General features: G+C 34.2%; 1 pseudogene; it reads right to left on the bottom strand.

Moving 5' to 3' along the window:
• LOC108529303 (elongation factor 1-alpha 1-like) overlaps positions 1-10,933 on the bottom strand; it is a 121,703-nt pseudogene that overhangs the window by 32,886 nt on the left and 77,884 nt on the right.

Here is a 10,933-nt window from a genome sequence, read left to right as displayed (position 1 = left end):
ATTGGTAGAAAAGCTTTTAAATATATATGCAATTTTAAAGTGCAATAACAATTGCAATGGAAAATTTCTTAGATATAAATACTTACTGGGCATATATGCTTTATAAAGTTGTGCAACTTACATGTAGCATAGTATCATTGTGATGTAATCAGTAGATATACTCTTTTTTTTTTTAGTAACACAAGAGATTTCATTGTGTATATGAATAAATTTGATATTTTAGTGACTGAAATTCTGAAAGTTTAAATAGAAATAAAAATTTTATCCAAGCAAATAAATAAGAAACTGAGATTTTAAATATTTGGCACTTATAGAGCTATGTTCATTTCAGTACCATTGTAATTAGGTTACACTTTAGAGTCATGTTTGTTTGATTAGAATGTTCTAACTTAATTAAAAGAATTAATTAAACATTGTATTTATGCATTTACCAAGTCAAATATTGTCCATTTTTTTCTGAAAGCTGATAGAATTTCCTGTTCCACAAGTCTTCTGTTCGGGGAGGTGGCCATAATGTCTGCATTTTGTACAGTTGTCTGGGATCAGCCTTAACATGAGTACTTGAACCTCTTGGGACATCTTCCCAATATGAAAAAGACAATCTGTACTGCCATACAAAGAGTACTGTGGGTTTTCAAATAGATTCTTCATAGCAGCATCGTTATTGACTGAATTGTTACCCCCATTCCTCTCTTATTGGTGATCTCATTGTGGATTGTCATGGCATGAAGGCTAGTTTTCAGGGTAAGCCCTAAGAAATCTTCAGGAGAAGGCAGTCTTCTTTTCCCCAAGTATTGTACTCAAATTTTAAGGAAAAAACAAAAAACAAAAAACAAAAAACAAACCAAACCAATCTGCTCTTTGTTTGTGGTTCTTTGGCCTTTGTTATTCTACCAGCAGATCTTCATACTGTTAAACTTTGAAAAATGGCTTTAGATTAGTTAAATTTATGAGCTGGTGAAGTTAGAATTCTACAGACTCTAAATATATTTGAATTAGTTCAAAGAAGCTTCAAGAGAAAAAGGTCCTTTCTACTTTTTTATGATTTTCATATAGTAAAAGAATTAATTAAATATTAATTGTCTCTTATTTGTATATTCTCCTAGTTAACCCATTTCTAGTAGGTAGCTAAGATATTTACCTTAGTTAAGGATTTTTTTTTTTTTTCTACATGACAACAGAAGACATTATGTTTGGTCAACTAATTAGTGACATATCTATATTGGTACCTAGTGCATTCTGGAAAATAAAATGGTTATTTGCAATTTCTGATTGTCCACCGTATCTTAAAGAAAAAGGAATGTCCAGATTATTTGTTAAGACTGCTGATTAGAAGTTGATGGGGCTGAATAATTGGTGAAATCTGAATATGAATTATGGATTAGGTAATAGCATCAAGGTCAAATTTCCTAAAATTGTTCATTGTAGTGGAGCCGTGTAAGAAAATATTCTTTTCTCAAGAGGCACAGACTGGAGTATTAAAGGAGTAAAGAGATACGAAGTCTAAAACTTATTCTCAAATGGCTCAGAATTTTTTTTTATATGTACATATACGTCCATATAAACAGAGAGTGAGAGAGAGATGAAACACGTGGCAATGTTAACAATTGGTGAATCTGGGTGAAAGGTACAAAAGTATTTTGTATAATTCTTACAACATTTCTCTAGGTTTGAAATTATTTCAGAATAAAAAAGTGAAATGTGCCTTTGAATTAAGGCTTAAACAAAAACAAGTGTGTGTTTCCAGCCACCTGAGAGACATGCTCCTTTTCTCTAATCCGTGTCTTTTATTTTGTGTTTTAAAATAAGGAGAAAGCGTATCTGTGACATTTTAAAACATCTAATAGCAAGAGGGATAGAAACTTCCATAATGGCCATGGAGACTGCCCATAGAAGCTACAGGAAATGGATTCCCTCAGCGTTTCTTTCCTGTCAGGAATGAAAACAGCAACCCTTGGAGAGCTGCCTCTTCAGTTATGTGCGAGGGGGAAGATAGAGGTTTTATTTATTTCTAGCTTTTTCCTTCTGGTTAGAAATCAATTATGTGAATGTGCTAATCGAATTCCTTCACACTCATACAATTATAATTATGAGGAATAAATAAGTAGAAGGCCTTACACACATTATACCCTTTTGAGTACTCAAAAATCTTGGCTTTTGCCCAATGTAAAAGCCTGCATTTAATTTAAGGTCTTGCACCTAATGATATCAAACAGTTTCAGTCAGTTATGCCTCAGTTATTTGACTTTAAAGACTAGAGTAACTGTGATTAACTATCTGGGTTTTTCTGAACATCTACTTTATGTAATGTTATGCTTTTTAATAAAGATAATTCCTTACATACTTTGATAAATATATTTTATTCATATGCCATTGCAATACTTTTCCAAAATTTAATGGAAAAAGTCCCCATTAGATTGTTGGTCAGAGAAAGGACCATTGTGTCATTAGCTCCTATGAATTAAGTCAGGCAAGGTGGGGGGTAGCAATCAGCATTAAACAAAAGGGAAAATTCAGGCTCAGAGGGCTGAAATAACTTCTTCAAAGGCAATTCTATTTTAGTTTACAGTGTAATCGATGGCTTCAAAAATAGAGTTCTTCACAAAGCTATGAGTTTTCTCAATTATAGTGACTTCATACTTAGGCATATGTAGTCATCCTTGGTCATTTTTTCCATTTGTTTATGCTAATTTGCAATTCAAAAAATACTTTTTTTTTTTTTTGCACTTGAAAGCTTCAGAATTTAAGCTGCTTTGTAATTACCAATGGCAAAATATTTTCAAGTCAAATTGCTGGGACTTTTTTGTTTGTTTGTTTGTTTATGATTATTTTGAAAAATATTTTTATTCTTTTTTATTATTTTGCTGGGACTTTAATAATGTGATATTTTGATTTCTGTGACATCTTAACGGTTATGTTTTTAGCAATATAGTTTTGAGCGTTTTCCTACTTAAATGCTTTAAAAATTATTACTTTGAATGTTGTTTCATTTCTAAAATCAAAATATGATACAAGCCTATCACCAGTGCACTCATTTCATGTTGCAAAAATCCTTGAAAGACTTGCTTTGTATGCTAAGGAAAGAGCCCAGATTCCTCATATCTCTGAATGATGGTCTTCGGGGTTCAATCTTTCGCAAATCTCCATAACTGTTTTCTTATCCCTTTGCACCCCAAAACTTTCTTTAGGTATTGAAACCTAGAGTTCCTATTCTATGTCCCATATCCTCTGAGGAACTACCATTCTATTCTATGGAATTCTATTTCTCCTCCCTCTCTTTATTTATCCTTGAATTTAAATTGAATTTCCATCTTTACATCCATAAGAAAAACCCATTTACCCATATGGCATGTCATGCAGAATTAGGAATTCCATGAACAGATTACATAATGAAAAAAGATTAAGAGAGAAAATGTTCCATGGTGCCTCAGGCCAATCTTAATGAAGCCATAAATATTTTCCACTTTTAGCTGCTTTTTTCAACATCTTCCTGGCTAAAAATCTTCCTAGCATCACCATATTTAATATTTGAGCAATGCTGCAGTCAAACTGAATTTTGGGGTCCCCAGCTGGGACCCTACATAGCATACACTTAGCCTCTTAATGTAAGATTTGAGTATTGCATCACATCTGAAACATAGCTTGGGAGGGAGGAGGAAGACAAAAAGGGAGAGAACGGAAGCTTAGTGAGGTAGTGGGACCCAAACACAAATGCCTTCACATTCCATGGTATGGGGGTAAAAAAAAAAAAAGTATAAGTGCTAAAAGGAGAAACTTCCTAATTTCTATCAGAGTTATAGAGAAAGTCAATATTGTTGGATAGAACAAATGACATAATAACTGAACTAAACCTAACTATTAGATGATCAAAACCAGTTCTTTTCAAAGTTGATGCATATATAAATCATTTGGGATTCTTACTACAATACAGATTCTGATTTAATGGGTCTAGGATAGAGCCTGAGATTGTGCATCTTTAACAGGCTCCAAGGTGATGCTGCTGCTGTATTATAGTCTACGCTTGGCATAGTGAGGCTTTAGAATACCCTCATTTTTGTGTGTGTGTGCAAAATACATGAAGGTATTATATGAAAAATTAAAATATTTAATATAACTTCTAATATATACACTCTGACCCCTTGTGTGTAGATTAAAAACAAAAAAGCAATACAATGAAGAATCATCCGATAAAGCATGCAGTTTTTAGGATTAAATTTAGATGACAAGAATCCAAAACAAAGCAATTAGATCTGAAATTCTGACTATTACCTTACATTTGTATCAAGGAAAACAGTCACAGCACACATTCTATTAATACATAATTTTGACTTCACAAGAAGAGGATCTGAATCATCTGTTCTCTTATGCTGTGCTGCCAAGGCTCATAAAAGCTCTCCAGCAGGCAAGCCTCTGTGTCCTGTCACACATGGCCTTCCACCAACACAAGTGTTTGTCCTCTAGAAACTTTCAAGTTGAGCCCTGCAAAATTTGCACTTCTTGTCTTTCTAGGTTTGCAAAATTGATATTCCTGAGTCCTATGTTTCTTTCACATTTTATTTGGCAAAACTAAATGATAATATGTATTTGCATATATATTTACATAGTTCCATACACATATTTATTTACATTTGTATAATTCTTTAAGTTGATTTCCATATACTTTCCTTTAATCTTCTCAATGATTTTGTGAGTTTAGCTGTTTTCTCCATGTTACTAGTAAAAAAACCAAAGCTTGAAGATGTCAGAAAACATGCCCAGGATTTAATAAGTGGCAAAGTCAACACTCAAATCTAGGTTTTTGGGTGAAAATAATCTCAGTTTCTTTCCACCAGGTCTTACTTATTTTTATCATATGGAACATATGTAGAGGTGATATTATTGTGAAACCAAGAGGATAATTGCTAAGATAGCTTAAATAAAGACTGCACAGAAAGAACAAAGAGACATCTTTCCAACTACTGTGACCAAGTCAAATCTAGAATCCAGTTGCATGGCTAAAAGGGGTATGTTAGCTCTGATTAAATAACAAATTTTGACATGTAGCAGATGACAGACAACAGGAAGAGGCCCAGAGCGTGTAAGTGCGCAGACTTCCAGTCATTTTCAATAAATGACTGTGTCAGTGGAACATCAGTAACCCAGGATTTCCTTTAAAGTTCCCTCTCTTAAAAATAAAAAAATAGGGACAATTAAAAAAATTAATTATATTTTATTTTAAGTTCTGGGATACATGTGCAGGATGTGCAGGTTTGTTACATAGGTAAACGTGTGCCATGGTAGTTTACTGCACCTATCAGCCCATCACCTAGGTATTAAGCCCCATACACATTAGCTATTTATTCTGATGCTCTACTTCCCCCTGCCCACTTAACAGGCCCCAGTGTGTGTTGTTCCCTTTTCTGTGTCCTTGTGTTCTCATTGTTCAGTTCTGACTTATAAGTGAGAGCATGTGGTGTTTAGTTTTCTGTTACTGTGTATGTTTGCTGAGGATGATGACTTCCAGCTCCATCCATGTTCCTGCAAAGGACATGATCTTATTCCTTTTTATGGTTGCATCGTATTCCATGGTACATATGTACCACATTTTCTTTATCCAGTCTATCATTGATGGGTATTTGGGTTGACTCCGTCTCTTTGCTATTGTGAATAGTGCTGCAATGAACATACGCGTGCATGTATCTTTGTAACAGAATGATTTGTATTCCTTTGGGTGTACACCCAGTAAAGGGATTGCTGGGTCAAGTGGTATTTCTGTTTCTAGGTCTTTGAGGAATTGCCACACTGTCTTCCACAATAGTTGAACTAATTTACATTCCTAACAACAGTATAAAAGTGCTCCTGTTTTTCCACAGCCTCACTAGCATCTGTTGTTTCTTGACTTTTTAATAATTGCTGTCCTAACTGGTGTGAGATGTTATCTCATTGTGGTTTTGATTTGCATTTCTCTAATGATCAATGATGTTGAGTTTTTTTTCAAATATTTGTTGGCCACATAAATGTCTTCTTTTGAGAAGTGTCTGTTCATGTTCTTTGCCCACTTTTTAATGGGGTTGCTTTTTTCTTGTAAATTTGTTTAAGTTCCTTGTAGATTCTGGATAGTAGACATTTGTCAGATGGATAGTTTGCAAAATTTTTCTCCCATTCTGTAGGTTCTTTGTTCACTCTGATGACAGTTTCTTTTGCTGTGCAGAAGCTGTTTAGTTTACCTAGATCCCATTTGTCAATTTTTGCTTTTGTTGCAATTGCTTTTGATGTTTTCATCATGAAATCTTTGCCTGTGCCTATATCCTGAATGATATTGCCTAGCTTTTCTTCTATAATTTTTATAGTTTTGGGTTTTACATGTAAGTCTTTAATCCATCTTGAGTTAGTTTTTGTATAAGGTGTAAGGAAAAGGTCCAGTTTCAATTTTCTGCATATGGTTAGCCAGTTTTCCCAGAACCATTTATTAAATAGGGAATCCTTTCCCCATTGCTTGTTTTTGTCACGTTTGTCGAAGATCAGATGGTTGTAGATGTGCGTTCTTATTTCTGAGGTCTCTATTATGTTCATTTGGTCTATGTGTCTGTTTTTGTACCAGTACCTTGCTGTTTTGGTTACTGTAGCCTTGTAGTATTGTTTGAAGTTGGGTAGCGTGATGCTTCCAGCTTTGCTGTGTTTGCTTAGGACTGTCCTTGCTATATGGGCTCTTTTTTGCTTCCACATGAATTCTAAAGTTGTTTTTTCTAATTCTGTGAAGAATGTCAATGGTAGTTTAGTGGGAATAGCATTGTATCTATAAATTACTTTAAGCATACGGACAGTTTCATGATATTGATTCTTCCTATCCATGAGCATAGAATGCTTTTCTATTTGTTTGTGTCCTCTTTGAGCAATGGTTGGTAGTTCTTGAAGAGGACTTTCACTTCCCTTGTTAGCTGTATTCCTAGGAATTTTATTCTCTTTGTAGCAATTGTGAATGGGCATTCTTTCACGATTTGGCTCTCTACTTGTCTGTTGTTGCTATACAGGAATACTTGTGATTTTTGCACGTTGATTTTGTACCCTGAGACTTTTCTGAAGTTGCTTATCAGCTTAAGAAGTTTTTGGGCTGAGACGATGGGGTTTTCTAGATACAGGATTATATCACCTGCAAACAGGGACAGTTTGATTTCCTCTGTTACTATTTGAATACCCTTTATTTCTTTCCCTTGCCTGATTGGCCTGGCCAGGACTTCCAATACTATGTTGAACAGGAATGGTGAGAGAGGGCATTCTTGTCTTGTGCTGGTTTTCAAAGGGAATGCTTCCAGCTTTTGCCCATTCGGTATGATACTGATTGTGAGTTTGTCAAAAATGGCTCTTATTATTTTGAGGTATGTTCCATCAATACCTAGTTTATTGAGAATTTTTAATGTGAAGGGATATTTAATTTTATTGAAGGCCTTTTCTGCATCTATTGAGATAACCATGTGGTTTTTGTCTTTAATTATGTTTATGTGATGAATTATGTTTATTAATAATTTAAAATTATTTAAAATAGCAATGTTGGCTAAGTCAGGTAGCTGTTGCTATTTTGATGGTTTTCATATCTTGTTTAAAATTGGAACTCCTGTAGTGTGGTGTGTGTTTGGGGGTGGGGGAGATTCACAGTTTAATACATATTTATCATGTAATTCAGAAATACCATATATTCTCCAATTAGGTTTTCTTTCATTTCTTGACTTGCTAAACTGTTGGAGACTTGAGCCTTGTTGAGCTTCACTTCCTCGTAAACACCTCTGCCAACTAGTGGACTACTTGAAATCACTTAGGTTGGCTCTTTCTGGATGTGTTTACGCACCAGTATGTAAAGGGTTCCAATGTCACAGGGAGCGAACTAGGAAGTATAACTGGAGATGGCTGTGAAACCTGGATTTATGTGTTGACTCATGATAAGATGAATTGAGTGGTTAGCCTGTACTTAGGTAAAATGTATTGTGTCCCCTGAGGTCTCCACACTCACAGGAACAGGCTTCCGCACTCTAAGTAGTTGTTTTGGTTAGTGTATTAAGATGAGCTGCAAGGGGCATCTCGTAAGAGGTGCAAGGAAAGACCCTTAGGACCAGGAGTAAGGTGCTGGAAGAAGAGCTGGTCCTTGGGTATTGCCAGTAGGAAATAATAAGACTCTCTGGGAAGCCAGCTGGAAATCTTCTGCTTCAAGAGCCAGCCTTCGGGCCAAATATTTATGACAGGTGTGATGAATTAAAACAGTGTCCTTACTAGTACCGCTTAATAAACAACAATTATTATTACTAGTTGAACTTATCATCTGATTTGCAGGTTCTGTTTTATCTTTGTAACCATAGGGTGGGCTGCTCTACAAGTTGCTGCCTTTTCATAATCTGAGATTAATTATCTTAAAAGTGCTGGGAGTGAAATCCTGCCAACATTAGAATGAATTAGTATACTGATTCTATTAGTGCAAGGTTTAATTTCGGGCATCTCATTTTCAGAAAAATCAAGGAAATTCACAAGTGAGCAAAAAAGAAATACAGCCTATAAAGAAAATTAAACTGAATTGAGATTATTTTAATCTGGAGATAAAGATTATAAATGCATTAAGTAATCATTTTCCCAGAATGAGTATATTGGAAGAGTCTTTATAGTTTTGTAAGACATTAGCTGAGGAATTCCTCAGTGGGGTATAACCTGATCTTCTCCTTACAATATGCACAACAGAAGCACCCTAAAGATGGGGTCAAAAGTTTTGGTTTCAAGTTTAGAATTTAAATTTAGGTCATTGGTTTTCTCTAGAATTCAACATAGTTATTTTAAAGTTACTTTCCTAATATAATTTCTGGAAAATTAGAACTCACCTAGAACTCTCCTAACATCTAACTTCTCCTAAGTCTCATAAAGAGTCGTTAAGCAGTTCTGAACATATTGCAGGAATAACAGGATTTAAAAATTGATACAGATATATAAACCATATAAAAACAAGATGTGTAAGTAAATAATGTATATTTGTATGTAGGTGTGACTTGATTTAATTAATAAAACATTGGGTTCATTAGGCATCATCAAGTCAGAGTATTCCTCTACTGACCTTGAGAATATGGATTCTTAAGGTAAGAGTTTCTTGATTTAAAGTTTTATTGCCTTCGGGACACAACACCTCATACAGTTTGGGGGTTCTTTTGAGAGAGAAAAATAATACAGAAAGGGAGAGAGAAGGGGGCCTTTTAACATGGAAAATATCACTGGGCAAGAAACAGTTGTCTTTCATCTTTTGGATTTTGGCTCCGGACCCGTTGGTTACTGGGATGACCTGCACAGTGTTCTCTATGTTCCTCAATTCTGAATCTGCTGTGGTTGTGCAGTTCCTAACTCACCTGGGGCCTGCTGTGCTCGTTTCCTCCTTGGTCCATGACTTGGCTCTTCTGGTGACTTGTCCCGGTTGGACACACTTGAACACTCTGCCATAAATTTGGGAGTGAAATGTCAATATTGAATAGGCTACTTACTTATGAAGAGACAGTAGCCACTGCTTATACCCCATTTTTCATATTTTATTATTATAGTAATTTCTTTCTTTTCACAATAAGTGTATTCACAATAAGTAGAATATATCCATTACTAGAAATTTTGGAAAATATATTTAACTTCAAAGCAAATAAAATACTGTGAGTCTATACCACATGAAAAAAACTTCTGGTGAATTGAATTACAAACCAATTTTCCAATAATAGAACTTATTTCACAATAAGTATATTCACAATAAGTATTAATATATCCATTACTAGAAATTTTAGAAAATATATTTAACTTCAAAGCAAATAAACTACTGTAAGTCTATACCACATGAAAAAAAACTTCTGGTGAATAGAATTACAAACCAATTTTCCAGTGAATAAGCACCACTTTTTAAACAGAAATAGGGCCACATTTTATATTTTTTCACTTTAAGATATAATGCCCATTTACCCATGCCATTATGTTTTCTTACAATGCCATCTCTTAATGTCTGCAGAATAATCCATTTTAAATATATCTCATTAATCAGTTCCTTACTTTGGGCAAATTTAGATTTTTAGATATTAGATCTTTTGTGAAAAAGACCTCTCTGTTTGACAAACTTTGATTGTAATCAAAATGAACAGAAAATTTATTATATGGTTTCTTTTAGATTTAACATGCAAGTCATGGTTTTGATTTTACTGTTTCATGCTTTCTTTCTTGGTTTGGTCTTTGTTTATTTTGGATTTTGTTTGTTGGTGGTCCAAAAAATAAAATTCTTGAGGCCAGATATTTTTCTTTGCCAGAATCTGGTACAGAATTGATGGTATATTAAACAATAGAGCATGTAAAATATCATGTCACTCTTATGTGGAGAATGTTGGAGTTTTGATTTATTTGTTTTTTTTTCCTGTGAAAGTTTATTAAAATCTTCTCAAGCATATCTGAAATTGAAAACTAAAACAACAACCTCAGCATATAGAGTAGATGTATAGACTTGTTCGACCCTCCCCAAAAGGCACCAGATAAAATCCAGCTTGTAAAACAAGGTAACAGTTAAAATTATTCCATAGCAAATATACTGAGCCAGCTTTCCATGCCAACTCATAAATATTTCCATCCACATGCACTTTCCAAAGGGTAGTCTCCTAGCTGCAATTAAATTCCAAGCTGTTGCATATTTTTTGGCTTTAGTAATTTTGCCTATACACAATTAACATTCTGAAAATGGCATCCTTAAATTATTATAACTGTAATACATTTTTCTTACAGAAATATACTTTCAAATCTTAGGTATTACAGTATAATAGGATAGATTCCAAATCTAAAGACCTCTACATTAATGAAGTGGTAAGTACGCAGTGTTCTTCCATAGATGAACCCATAAATGTGAACTTTAGACACAATGGTTATACTAAGAAAAACTAAATATTCATAAAATTCATCAAAACCAAAT

Source organism: Rhinopithecus bieti, unplaced genomic scaffold (assembly GCF_001698545.2).
Source record: "Rhinopithecus bieti isolate Rb0 unplaced genomic scaffold, ASM169854v2 scaffold_5882, whole genome shotgun sequence".
NCBI lineage: Eukaryota > Metazoa > Chordata > Mammalia > Primates > Cercopithecidae > Rhinopithecus > Rhinopithecus bieti.
This window is presented reverse-complemented; position numbering and strand designations above follow the sequence as displayed.